This window comes from Orcinus orca, chromosome 4 (assembly GCF_937001465.1).
Source record: "Orcinus orca chromosome 4, mOrcOrc1.1, whole genome shotgun sequence".
Classification (NCBI taxonomy): Eukaryota; Metazoa; Chordata; class Mammalia; order Artiodactyla; family Delphinidae; genus Orcinus; species Orcinus orca.
The window spans coordinates 142905827-142921162 of NC_064562.1; positions in this window are offsets into that span (position 1 = coordinate 142905827).

Sequence of the window (15336 nt, forward strand, 5' to 3'; positions counted from 1 at the left end):
CCTGTGAGATAATATGCTATTATTGGCTGAATTCTAGCTATTTTGTATGAGTTATACATTTGACAAGAATTCGGGGGCTTCAGAAGAAGCAATTCATTTACATAGAAAATGCTTTGCTATAAGCAAACCAAAGCATGCCTGTATTCAAATATAGAAACATGTTGGTGGATTGATAGTTTTATATTGTGGAGAATACACACGCACACACACACAGACACACCCACATGCACATATAGTCTCTTGGGCTCAGATGATGAAGATAAAATGTATTTTGTAATTGAGGGTATTTGAGTTCCTTTCATTCACACTTGACCTTTTGTTCAGTTGTTATATTTATTTTTGTATGTTTCATACCTATTTAATCAGTTAATTGATGAGCACTTACTGAGAATACCATACTTACCACTCTATAGGTATTTTCTCATTTAAGCCTCAAAAAATAATTAAAGATAAATTTTGACCTGTTTTACTTATGAGGAAACAGGTTTTGAGGCTCAAAAGTTTTTAAGTGACAAAGACAGGCTAACTTAAAATATATCCCCATGCTATGAACCAGTATTCTGTACTTTCTACCCTAGAATGAAGGGGTAAGGAGGGTGGGCCCAAATTTTGTTGCTCTTTCTGAAATTAAATAATCGGAAATTATGTACATAGTTTCCAGACTTACTATGCCTTATTTAAATCTCATATCACTTTTGAGTACATATGAGGAAGCATGCTTTAAATAATGTACAAGTTTTATGGTGAAACTCTCAACTAAAAGAATGAATTATTTTTATACTTTTAGATTATATTTAGACATGTTGAAGAAATCTGACATTTGAGCAATTTTCCAATTAATCTAATATAGAAAGCAAATCTGTAAAGAATCATTAAAATTCTTCAAAGTTAGAAATGATAAGGATAGGGCTTCCCTGGTGGCGCAGTGGTTGAGAGTCCGCCTGCCGATGTAGGGGACGCGGGTTCGTGCCCCGGTCCGGGAAGATCCCACATGCCGCGGAGCGGCTGGGCCCGTGAGCCATGGCCGCTGAACCTGCGCGTCCGGAGCCTGTGCTCCGCAACGGGAGAGGCCACAACAGTGAGAGGCCCGCATACCGAAAAAAAAAAAAAATGATAAGGATAATTGATTTAATTTTTCATTTTAACCCTTGAAAGCAGCCTAAATCAGGAAGGAATTTATAAATTGAATACTCTTTGAGTGAGTACAGATACCTGAGGCTAGGTCTTATATTTCATTCCAGAGCTCTTTCTCACAGCTCCTTAAATCTGTCGTCTTTCTTGATTCATTTTGATTTTCAAACCTGAGCTTAATTTACTTCAGTGTGTTCTCAAAGAGCATGGAAAGGAGAAACAGTTTTCTTTTAACTTTTATTCATTATGGCCAATTGAAACTAAATAATCAGTCAATTGCTACCTGATCCATGACCACCAACATTGATTGGCTTCTGACTTTTCAGAGAGAGAGGGAGCAAAGTCTAAAATGTTTAGATGAGATGGTTTAGGAAAAGTTGTTGGAAATAATAGGTCCTATTTCTCTACTCAGCTCAGACACACATCCTTCGTGACTTTGGTAGAGATGATGGTCATCAATAGTGCAAAGTTTATCCAGGAATTGTAAGCTGGGACAAAGCGAGAGAGAGGCATGGACATATATACACTACCAAACGTAAAATAGCTAGCTAGTGGGAAGCAGCCGCATAGCACAGGGAGATCAGCTCGGGGCTTTGTGACCACCTAGAGGGGTGGGATAGGGAGGGTGGGAGGGAGGGAGACGCAAGAGGGAAGAGATATGGGAACATATGTATATGTATAACTGATTCACTTTGTTATAAAGCAGAAACTAACAAAAAAAGTTACCTTAAAATGCTTTTTAAAATAAAAATGTTCTTTGTTTCTTTAAAAAAAAAATAGTGCAAAGTTTATCCAGGAATTATGACTGAAAAGATGGAAGTTACTTTCTGTTTTTTTTTTTTAAATGTTGAGCCTTCTTTTAATTTATTTATTTTTATTTTTGGCTGTGTTGGGTCTTCGTTTCTGTGCGAGGGCTTTCTCCAGTTGCGGCGAGCAGGGGCCACTCTTCATCGCGGTGCGTGGGCCTCTCACTATCGTGGCCTCTCTTGTTGCAGAGAACAGGCTCCAGACGCGCAGGCTCAGCGGCCATGGCTCACGGGCCTAGTTGCTCCGCGGCATGTGGGACCTTCCCAGACCAGGGCTCGAACCCGTGTCCCCTGGATTAGCAGGCAGATTCTCAACCACTGCGCCACCAGGGAAGCCTGGAAGTTACTTTCAATAAAGAAAATTATAAATCTATTAGTGGTGCATTCTATTCAATTATGTATACTCTTGTCTATCCCTTAATTGAAAGCTATTAAAGTATCTGTGAGAGAGGAGACAAATTGAAAATACTGTGTCTGAGAGAGAGCAGCCAGAGAGAATGGATTAGGTACTCTCTGCCCCTAATTTTTGCCTCAGATTTGAGGGGCCACAAGTCCTGAGAGGTAGGAGGAGAGTGACAAAAGTCGGCAAGGAAGAAACAAACCTCTTCTTTGAGGTTTTGGAACAGGAATGGATAATTGTAATGTGGTACACACATTTTGCTCAGCTAATCTGTGACTCTTACACATCCAGTACAGGAAATTAAAGGAAACAAATGGGGCTCTCGATTGAGGAGTTTGTTTCTAACTTACTTTTGGCAAAAACTTGAAATGGAAAACCCTGGAGGGATATTGAGGATTTTGACCATTTTTGACCTTCTGATGCCCAGGAGTCCCATAAGACTGAGTTCACATTGTGCTTATCTGCTGACCTTTTTCATAGAAAATCCACACAGACAGACATTCCCATCATACTCTAATTTTGTCAAATAGCAGTAAAAAGAAAAAAAAAGTATATGCTCTAAATACATTAAAATTCTTTTTTTATTTAGAAATTAGTTCTGAAAATTATACCCGTAGTTCTCTGGTATCTCATGAAGAGAATATATCTTCCTTATTTTCATTCATCCATTATTTCACAATTTTTTGGAAACTCTCCTATGCAAGATAGTTTTTAAATACCCATTCATTCCGAATAGGGAGACCATAAATAAATTTAAGTGCATTGTTGAAAATAGTATACCTCTATGCCCAATCTAGGTGAAAATCACCTTTAAAGTTTAACAGTTTTATTTTTGATCTTGTCAAATTTATCATCTGGACAGTGAGTTACCAGGTGCATATGGAGGCCATTCATGACACATTCATCTAATTTCTTTTTCTCTTGCAGTCCAGACTACAAAAACTATAATTTTAATTGCTCTTCTGTTTGCAGTGTACTGAGATTGATTACTGGAGCTCTCACTTCCACCTTCATTGGCACTGGCAGACCGGGAGGTGAGATCCCTTTCCAGTTCTTTGAAATGCTCTGACAGAATCTATCTTCTAGTTTTATGTCCACAACTCCACCTTTCATGGTCACTTATTTCATCTCACTGCTGAATATTTCATTTTAGAAAGAATGGAAGTGTGTGTGCTTTTAGCCTAATCTAGTCAGGTGTTCTCTGGCTGTTCGTTTTGCAATAAAGCAGGCAGTAATGCCCTCACTGGCAGTAAAGAAGAGTGTTTTCCTTTCTTTTCATGTCATCACTTCTGCTTATTTCTGCGAATATTGAATGATCACTATCCTTCACATTCTGTTGTATTAATGATTTCGTGTTATAAACATATACGTATAAATGGTGGGTATTAAATATGTATACACACAGAAATAAAAATTATATTTTTAAGAGTAAAGTCAGATCTCATTTTACATGCATTAAGAAAGGTTCTAGTAGGAAGTATTCTGATATTTCCCTATTTCTCATCTCTGCAAGGGAGGTAGACAGAGGTCACATACAGTGGTGATAAGCATGTGTTGGAACCAGGGTCTCTGAATTTTATTCCTGTCTCTGCCACTAAATTTGCTGTGTAACCTTGGGCAAGTTATTTCAATCTCCTATCTCTCAATTCCTTCATTTGTAAAACTGGGAAAACTACCAATATGAAAAGGTTAGAATGAAGAACAAATTAAGGAATTAAAGCACTGAAGATAGTCCTTGACACCTGTTAAGTGTGAAATAAAAGTTAGATGCTATGCCTGTAGTAATGGTAAGCTTCCAACAAATAAATGCCGATTATGAAAAATGGCTTTATGGCTTGATGTTCCCGAAAGAAATGTACCATCCATGGAGTATGTTTGTTTTGTTCACTCTTGTTTTTTCTGGCATCTAGAACAGTGCTTAGACATATAATTGGTGTTCAAGGTATACTTTGTGATAGATTGAATTAAAGAATGAGTGAATGAATGAATGAGGGATGGTTAGCTGAAGGAGAGCGTGTGTGTATATATATAATTTATATTTAGAATATGTGGATAATTTATATATTTTATGAAAAATAAAGTCATTAGTTATTAACTAATAATTGATTAGCTACTTTACTTTGAAAATCTGAGGACAGGAAATTTTGAGCAAAGAAAATTTAAGGACAGACAACTAAGTGTTGGTTAAGAAATCCGTACGCCTAGGAGGACTTTAGGACCTGAGGAGATGTTATACTGTGGAAAGGACACTTAAGCAAGTACCACAGGCCTGAAATCCTAATCTTAGCTCTGCTGTGAACCATCCTTAATGCACTTAACAGCTCTGAAACTCTGTTCTCTATTATATAATCTATTGGTTTCACTGGGTTGGTGAAATCAGTAAAAATTGTAACATTCCTGGTTGATTTCTGAGGAACTAGAATGAAGTAACTCCTTTTTCTTCCTCCTTACGCCGCTTGCCAACACATTTACCAGGCCCCTCTCCCCTCTGAAAGTCTCTTAAGATTGTATACATCACATATCAGCTGGGTTTATCTACCTGGTAAGATCTAGGTTAAGATAAACTTGAATTCCTATTCCATGCCCATTTCTGTGGAAAAGCCTAAAGTCCTTCCTAGAAATTGTATAAATTCCTCACACTGTCCTGTTTTTTCAATCACTTCTTGCTCTTCCTACATTCTTTTCTCCACTCCTGCATCGGGCAGCTATTGCTTTATCTACAGCGTCAACGCGGTTGTGGTGTGGAGTTAGGAGCAATGCACTGTAACAGTAACACAAGCTATCTCATGTTGAATATTTGATATTCTTGTGTTAAAAAAAATCCTTTTTATCTTGTTTGTGGCTCAGTGAACCTCTTTCAGCTTTCCTGTTCTCTCCATCCCTAAATCCCTTTTCTCTGGCAATGCCCATTGATGTAATTATTTCTTTGTAGTCTCTTCTCTTGCTACTCCATCCTCGAAAGCCAGTTACCTTTGACCTCAGGCTCCTTATCAAAACGTTTTCCTGAAAATGACAATTGTCCTTTCTGAACTATTTTGTCACTGACAGTGATTTTGCACTTTCAGAATTTGGTCAAGCATACTCATTGTTTTGTTTCAATGAAATAGGAGAAAAAGTAACGTGTTTAACCTCCTTGTTTTGCCTTAAAGTAAATCACTGATTTCTCCTCATTTCCCTCTTCTCCTTCCTGCATGCTCATTGACAGCTGTGATGGTCATCTGTCTGAGAAATCATAAAGGATGCCATACAGTAAGATAGAAGGATCTTGAACCCCAGTGCTTTTGAAAGGCAGAACAATATGAGCCTGCACTTCCTTGTGAAAAAGGAATAGGCTTCTGTTTTAGTTGATCTCCTAAGCTGTGTCTCTGTTACACGTGGCGAACACATCTTAGTACATTAATCATCTTCCTGACAGGCTATTTGCTTTTACAATTGCTAAATTCTTCCCTTGAGGCAATTAGCCAAGAATTATCAGTTGTTGGGCTTCCCTGGTGGCGCAGTGGTTGAGAGTTCGTGCCCCGGTCCAGGAAGATCCCACATGCCGCAGAGCGGCTGGGCCCATGAGCCATGGCCGCTGAGCCTGCGCATCCAGAGCCTGTGCTCCGCAACGGGAGAGGCCACAACAGTGAGAGGCCCGCGTACTGCAAAAAAAAAAAAAAAGAATTATCAGTTGTTTGAGTGAATTTTTTGACTGGGGGATGGGGAAGACAAAGATAAGAAAGAAAATTCCAAGAAACAGTTGTATATTTTATTTAAAATATGATACTGCCATGTTGACAGGAATGGAGCATCTATATTGAAATCTGAAAGGACTGCTACAGGCTTATCTGTAAGAAGAAAGCAGAGCACCCTCTATGCTTTGAGATGTCTTTTTTTACCTGCAATAATGTATGCCATTTAAAAATATGTCTCAGGAATTAATTGAGAAAATTAAAAAATGATGAAAATACCAATTTAAAAACATTATTCTGTTACTCCAAAAATGGTAGGAACATCTTACTCATTTGATTGGCTTCAAGTGTTGAGTTTCATTAAAAAAAAAAGTAACTAGGGTACTATCTCCTGAGCCAGCTAGAACCAGATTTGTTAATTTGTTAATTTGTTTATTTTGTTAAATTTAACAAATTTGTTAAATTTGTTAATTTGTTAATTCACCTTTATAGCAGTCTAACAGTATAGTTCTTGCCACCTATAATTTTAAAAAAGCAAAGATATAGCCATAGCCTTGGATGATTCCAGAACATTCAAGGATATTCAGTGCTGAGCTATCTACTAAGGGATGATGGATACAAAACAGCATGAGAGGCAGTGAACATTGGGACTGATAATCTTCTGTGTACAGAAATATTTTTATTTGAAAGTTATAGTTAATCTTTCTAGGTTAGCAGAATAACCGTACAGTTAAAGCAAGAGATACTGGAAGAGCCTTGGATGTCAATCAAAGACAATTGATAATCATCATAAATTAAACCATGGGTTGTACATATCAATCTGCTCCTCAGAGGTAGAGCTGGGAAGATAAAGGTGACAACATTAATGTGGGCAGTGAGAAGGGGAGTTACACTTCAGGCATCGTGTCTTGTCACATGTGTGTCATGGAGCATGCTTCTGTCACTCAAAAGGTAAATAAAATTATGTCATCAAAGAAAGTAGTCTTACAAAGGAAGTAGTTTTAAGATGTTTGCTTTCAGTTGGCAGCTCAACATTAAGACATGCTTTGAAAACCAAAGAGTGAATGGTAAGGAACAGTTTGGAGTCACTGCTATCCGGATCTGTAGAAACTATCAATATAAAGCAGACTCGTACGTAGAAGCTTGGAGTAATCATGGGAACTGGGGAGTACAGGTCTGCATGTCTTGAGGAGCCACTGCCCTCTAATTTCTCTTGATGTGCTGTGAGAAATAGTTGGTGAAGAAGGTGGTAACGGAGAGAAGTGCTTTTGGAAGGAACAGTTAGTCTACAGAGTCATAGATAGGATTTAACCTTCAGCTGTCGCACTCAGTATCTTTTGAGAAAAACGTAAACCACAGACTCATTGCAAATTTTGTGTATGTTAATGTACAGAAGGAGCTGTGGGCTGGACCACCATCCAGAGTCAAGAAGGTGAGCCAGCACATCAGATACAACAGTGTGAGCTTGTAGCAGTGCCCACCCTTTACCCAACTTCAGAACAGAAAAATGCCTACTCCTTCATTTCTACCTTTCCATTCTCATGCACATTTCTCTGGTGAACAGCTCTGGAACAATACAGGGAAGGTAATTTTTCAAAAACTACTTGCAACTTAGCTAAATTGACACAGTACAGAGCCACCAAAGTTCATATGCTCACATCTCTTTCTAAAAATTTTAATCATGGTTAACTTCCAAACAAAGACAGTGGCTAATTTTACCTTACATGACACATAACCCATGTACAGCCAAAAACATGCCAACCTCCAGTTAAAGAACATATGAAGTCACTTAATCCATCTTCATTCAACTTTGGTATTTTGTAACATTAATATTGAAATATTGTACAAGGCTAACCACTATTAATTCATCTTATGTTAGTGGTAAGGAACTTGCTAATAGAAAGGAAAAAATGGAAGCATTTGATTAATACATACTGAAATATATTCACATCAAAATAAGGAAAAAATACTCATAATTATTACAATTTTAGTTTCTGCAATCTTTCAGGTCATTTCTGCAGGTGGTCATATAGTGAACCCAGTGAGAAAAGTTGGCTATCCCTTCATGACAGAAGAACTACTTTTTTCTGTTAGGCATCCCACTTCCCTTTGAACTCAGCAAATACCAGACTGGCTGTGTTTCCTTGCCTGTGGACTTACCTGAAGGATCTAGGCTAAGATTCTCAGATATAGTAAGGACAGCCAATTAAATTTGAATTTTTGTTAAGTAATTAAGTATTTTTGTTATAAATACTTGTTAAATATTGCATGAGACACCTTTAAACTTAAAAAGAAAGTTATTTATGTGAAATTCAGTTTTAACTGGAAACCTTGTTATTTGCTAAATCTGGCAACCATTCCCTAGGCCATTTGTAGTTCTGCCTGTATTAAGTTTATTATAGTTTCTGTTGGCTTTATCGTAGAGCATGGGAGTACAAAGACGTTCTCCTGGGATTCTCTTTCAATCCAGACATTCTCTTTACACTCATTGTGAGTTGACAACCCAATTTCCCCTTGATAAATGGGATTAATTCCCTCCAGCCTTGATATTAGGATTCAAACCCCCTTCCTGGCCTGCTGATTCGCTGACATAAGAATTTCAATGTTTCCAGGTAACAGTCTCAACTTCCAGTGTAATGAAACCACTTCTATTTTGTCTAGTAGAAACATTCATTCTTTGGGAATTAAGAACTTGGGATGATCAGAACCCAGAATTACAGGAACTAGAAACAAAAATTCACTAGTGGATCACAAAGGGTAATAGTGAGAGGAGCTAGTATGTGTCCATCCCTGAGTCCTATAATCACAAACCTGGCTTTGAGAGAAACAGTGCCATATATAGGTTACCAACATAGAGCAATTACTTCATTCTGAAAGACATTAATGAACACTGCAGGTTATTGCTACCCAACTGGGATTGTAACTGTATTATTGAAAGGCCATTCTATCTTTCTATCAGCCCATATGCTTAAAAGTGACAGGTAACATGGTGAATTCCATGAGCTTGGCTCATTGGCACACCTAATTTGTCATAAAATGAATCCTTGGTTAAAAGTAGTGCTGTGTTGGGCTTCCCTGGTGGCGCAGTGATTGAGGGTCCGCCTGCCGATACAGGGGACACGGGTTCGTGCCCAGGTCCGGGAGGATCCCACATGCCGCGGAGCGGCTGGGCCCGTGAGCCATGGCCACCGAGCCTGCACGTCCGGAGCCTGTGCTCCGCAACGGGAGAGGCCACAACAGTGAGAAGCCCGCGTACCGCAAAAAAAAAAGTAGTGCTGTGTGAAATAACATGAGGATGAGTAAGACATTTATATATTGTGTTTTTTTGGCAGAAGCATTGCAGGCAGGAAAGGCAAATTCATAACCACAGAAATCATCTATTCCAATAAGAAAATGCATTACCCCTTCCATGATAGAAGAGGTCCAAGAAAACCAACATGCCACCAGGTGGTTGGCAGATCCCCCAAGGGAATGGTGTCATATTGAGTGCTCACTGGGGTTTTGCAGTTGGCAGTTTGGGCATTAAGCAGCAATTGTAGCCAAATTCATACTTGTAGGTCACAGTCCATTCTGTTTAGCCCTTGCAGAAGCCTCCATTCCTTCTGTCATTGTCACTTTGTCCATGAATTCGTTGACTGGAGAATTCATGGGGGCTGGAGAGAGAGACTGACCGAAATCCACCTAACAATCCATCTTTTCCCCCTGCTTTTTAAGATCTTCATTTGCTAAGGTCACTCTTTAGTGAGCGTTTGCATGGGAGACCCATACTTTCACATTCTGGGCCCATGTGAAGAGGTCTGTTTCCATATCTAGTCCCTAGACTAACTTGTCTCTAATTATCCAATTTTCCAACTCTGTGCCTTCCAAGTCCCTGATCATCCTGCCAGAACATTAGTGACAGTTCGTGAATCAGGTCTACGTCTCCAGCTCTCTCCATTTTCAAGGGAAAATGAACACTCAGTTACATCACTTGAAGTTCTGTTCATTGGCAAGATTTCTCTTTACTACTGGCTTTTAGGTCATTACAGTCATCACAGAGTGGAGCTGTAGTTTTATAGCCATTCACTCAGGTGGTGAAAGCGTACATAACAGAACCATTTGTAAATCAGACATGAATGTTTTCTTCCTCATACGCCTGGTCATAGGGAACGGCCCAGGAGACCATATGCGTTGTCTGTGAAAGAAGGCAATGGAACAGAAAAAGGACTCATGGGCTTTTGGGCCACTTAACTCCCGAAACTTCTCTGTATCTTCAGGACCTGCTTGAGCCTGCTCTCATATTCCATTTGAAGATGGAGTGCCGTTGTGCATGACAGGTTTATGGCTGGACCATAAATTAATTTATGGCTACTTGGTGGCTCTGTAGCTCATGGTCTGTGTTAGAGACTAAGGGAGAGCCACAAGCTGTTTTTCAAAAGGAGAATTATCATCTGTAGGGCCTGGCATAGTCCTGATCCAAATCGTATAGGTCTGTGGTTTAACTTACCTACGGGGGCCTGCCATACACATTCCTATGTGCACCTATCTCAACATTTAGAGCACCATGAGATCTTACGCTTGTAAACCCCAAGGGGCAGATCAGCTTTTATGGCATTTTGGACTTGTTAAAACTATTCTCTTGTTTTGGGCCTCACTCAGACCTGTAGCCTTTGGGTTACTCAGTAACTGGCTAAGATTAGCACACCCACGTGAGGTATGTGTTGCCTACAAATTCCAAAAAAGAGCAATCGTCATTTGTGCCTCTTTCTTAGTTCTAATAAGGGTCAGATGTAGCAACTTTTCTTTTACCTTAGAGTATATTGACATACGCCCGGTCATTGAACCCCTAGAAATTTTGCTGATGTGGTAGGCGCCTGAATTTTTATGGGAATTATTTTCTACCAGTTGGCTCACATATGTCTCACCAAGGTGTATAAAGTAGGTACTGATTCTTACTCACCAGATCCACTTGCATGAAACCATCAAGGTAATGGAGCAGTGTGATGTCTTGTGGAGGGAAAGGTGATCGACTCCTTGCAGACTAGGTCAGGGTATGGAGGTGGGAGAGGTGAGATGGCCTTGAAGCAGGACTATGAAGATATATTGTTGGCTGAAAGAAGACAATTTCAGAGGGTCTTTATTAATAGATACAGAAAAAATGGCTTGACTAGATCAAGAGCTATGTAGCAGGTTATGGACATGCACATACACACAGACAGACACATACCCAGATTATACAGAACAGCAGCTACAATCATATTGTTAATTATGATAATCCACTGCCCTTCTGCAAGTACTTCTGTCTTCTGCACAGGCCAGGTAGGCAAGTTGATGGGCATATAGGGGTAATCAACATCCTGCATTTGTCAAGCCCTAGATGGTGGCACAGATCTCTGATATCCCTCTAGGGATGCAACATTGCTTTTAGTTTACTATTTTGATGAGAAGCGGCTTTCCCTTGGCCTTTCCTACCATAACAGCTTTTGCGGGTCATCCAGCTAATGTAGGAATTCTGCCTTATATTAAATATGTTTCAACTATGCATCCTAGACCTGTGGAAATGACACGCACCAGCCATGGACAGTAACAATCACCCAGAAAATACAAATAATGTATATAATTTTCTTCGTTCTATTCCTCCATTCTCTTAAGCTACTTTTATCTAAACTATCAAAGGAAAGAATTTTATATCCTGATTATATTGAGAGATATATCAGCGTCCGTGAGCGTGTTAAATATGCAAACCAAAACATATGGAATTTTGCATAAGCTACGTATCAAGCTCTTGACTTACAATTTTTATCTGCTTATTGACACAATCTTGTAAACGGCATGATAGGACATATACATTTCCTAGGCTTAAATAGCTTTCTGTTATATGCCTTCAATTTATAGTGATACTTTTAACTAATATTTGAACATCACTAAGCATTCAACTGTTTTTTAAAAATTTGAATTAAAGTTCTAAGTCGACCATGAATATAGACTTGCATTTTTGTTCTAGGATACTACTGTTAGTTAATATAAAGTCTTTCCTTCCTCATTGCTAACTGCTGTAGTCTGACATCCTTTCTCCAAGTGAAATGTGACTTTGATGGATAAACTTAATTAAAGCTCAGGCATTAGATAAGTTAAACAGAGAATTGGACTGATCTTTACCAATCTACCTTTAAAAATACAATAAGTATTTCAAAATGAAGCAGTCATAAATTATACTGAAAATGTATGTTAGTAAAATTGGATTGAAATTCAAATCAATTACTCTATGTAAATTTCTGTTGCTTCGAAAGTAACATTTGTGTCCCCCTTTAGTATTGTAGCTTATAAATATTTTTAATAAATAAAATTAGAGAAATACCTGTTGTCTTTTGCTTTCCTAAAAATTTCTGCCTCTTTTATGATATTTCAGATTGTTAAAATGTCTAGTTTTAAGACAATATAGATTTTATCATAATCTGAGAATGTAAGTAAATTTATTTAATTCTCTTTAATACTTTCTAAAATGACTTGGTGAATGATTTGGCTATGAAAACCTCTAATATTAGCAGTGATATCTCATTTATTTATTTACGTATTAAAATAAAATCTTTACCTTCTTTATAATAGAAGGAATCGAACTTGGCTATATAGGTAAATAAAACATGTAGAGACGTGTAAAGAAATAATTTGGTTCGATGTGGTAAGTCCTTTGCTAGACATCTATAGAGGATGCAAAAGGAACATAGAGACAAAGGCATAACGTAACCAGGGAAATTGGGGAAATCATTGAACCACACCATTTTCAACTTAGAAGAACATTTATATATTAATATCCAATTTTGTTATTTTGAAGTAGAAATAGTGAAGAGGACTTAATTTTTTTCCCCTAGCACCAATATAACCAAGAGAGTTTTTCTAGTAATTAATAATTTGTATTTGAGAATCTGACAAATCTGGATTCAAATCTTAGATTTCTATCCTGGAATAAATATACATGTAAGCTTTAGATTCAGTTTTCTTATTTGCCAAATGGGGCAAGAATAATTAACTACCTTACTTGAGTTAATTTTGTAAGAATTTATATTGTAAGAATTATATAAGACATTTAACAGGGCACATCACGCTACCTTATAGAGCTTTTGTCAAGATTTAATGAGATACTAATTGGAAGGCACTTCTAATAATGGCTTATGAGGGTCTATATAAATGCAGGCTATTCCTACCATTTCCCTTACTGGAAGTGTTGAGATTATACTTTTTAAATATTGTAATCTCCAGTTCTGTTTCATTGTGATTTCATGTAGAAAGCAAGGCATCAATTAACATAGAGAAGAATATTAGGCCAGAAAAATTTTTTAAAAATCTTTTTGAATTTAAAATGTCTGGATTTTCGAAGTTCCTTGAAGAAATGGCTAAATTCAGGGGTGGAATGGGGAATGTAGAAGATGAGCTTGGAGTATTTTATAGTGCCAGAAAGTGAGAAAGTGCTCAAAAGAGCAAAATGCAACAAAAATTTAAAAAACCCACAATGATGGGCATATATCAAAGGGACGTAGGAACCAACTGAGAGTGCTCCCAATGGTCAAAGCTGGGGCAGTGTGAGCACAAAATCAGTAGTGCAGTGTTCTATTATAACCCTAACTAGTAAATAGATATCTGAGTCCATACTAATGTAAATCGGTTAATGGTTGAATAAATAAATAAAAAGATAAATCTATGCAGTAGAAAATTTATATAGATACTCTGACCTCAAGGAGGGTGAACATAATTCCCCACTCCTTAAGTAAGGGCTGGTCATAGTGACTTCCTTCCAAAGATTGCAGGTGGAGAGAAAGAAAAAAGGGTAACTTGACAGTGAAGAAACCTAATAAACACTACTCACCCAGATTAGCAAGACTAAGATCCACAGAGATGTCTTGTTGATAGTATGTACCCGCGACGTGATGTGATGAAAACGGCACTTTAGCTCCGTGGTCTCCATCCTAAAACACATAACCCTGGTGTAGCGATTAGAACAAATCAGAAAAATCTCAACTGAGGGACAGCCTACAATGTCTGACCAGTACTCCTTAAAACTGAAAAGATCATCAAAACGAGGAAGATCTAAAGCTGTCCCACCGAAAGGAGCCTAAGGAAATACTGCTAAATACAGTGTATTTTCCTTGATGGGATCCTGGAATAGAAAAAGTACATTTGGTCAAAACTAAAGAAATCTGTTTCGTTGATAAAAATGTATAAATATCGGTTTATTAGTTGTGTAATGTGGACTGTATGGGAATTCTCTATAGTATGTTTACAACTTTTCTGTAAATCTGAAACTCTTCTAAAATAAGAATTTTTTTTTTAAGGTAAAAGTCTAATTTTTTTAACCTTTAAGGCTATGTCAAGAGATAACTCAGGGCATAAACAGTAAGTTTGAAAGATCTTTGGTCAAATGTCAGCTTTCCTACTAGTAAATTAGATACATTTTTTCCAAACTAGGTGAGAAAAGAAATCAGAGAGAGAGGAGACCTTTAAAGTTCTGGGTTACTTAGCTAAACCAGAGCCTTTGGCAAATCCGCAGCTCTGTCTACTCCACGCATATGATTTCCCAGCTAAATGATACTGGAAAAAACACACAGTAATGCTGAGAAATTTTATGTTAAATCTACAACCAACAGCCTCAATTGGCTCCTTAATGCTACGTGGAAATCATACTCCTCAAGCCAATAACTTTCCTCTCCCTGTGACTATTTATTGCCTTCTCCTCTCCCCCGACGTCTCCAACACATTTTCCCCTGTCCATACTTGCTGATGACCTTGTTCCTCATTTTACTGAAAAATTCAAAATAATAGGAAGAGAATTTCCACAAGTTCCACGGCAAATTTTTCACCCAGCTGCATACATTTTTATAGAATATGCCTTTTCTTCTCTTAATATGAATGATATATCTGTCCTTCAAATTTTGTCATATCTCTTTTTCTTCCACCTCTAGAGAGATATGTCTGAAGTCAAGCCAAAACCTCCCCTTTCTTTCCTCTTTTCCTGCCTCATTGATGTGTGTTTGTTCTTGTTTTATTAGAACTTCTTCATAAATATACCAGTATGCTGTCATCTTGGGCAAAAATAAAGTCTCTGAATCCTGCTTTTCTTTTTAGATATTGCATCATTTTTTCCCCTTGCCTTTGTAGAAAAATCCTTTGAAAGAGTTGCTGTAATCACTGTCTCCATTTTCTATCTTTCCATTTTCACATGTACCAGGCAAGCTATCTTAGCCGCAGCTCCAGGGAAACTACTTTTGTCAAGGTCGCCTGTGGCTATTTCTCCTGGTTTATTTTACTTGACTGAGAAAAAGCACTGAACAGTTGATGATCCCCCTTTTCCCTGAGC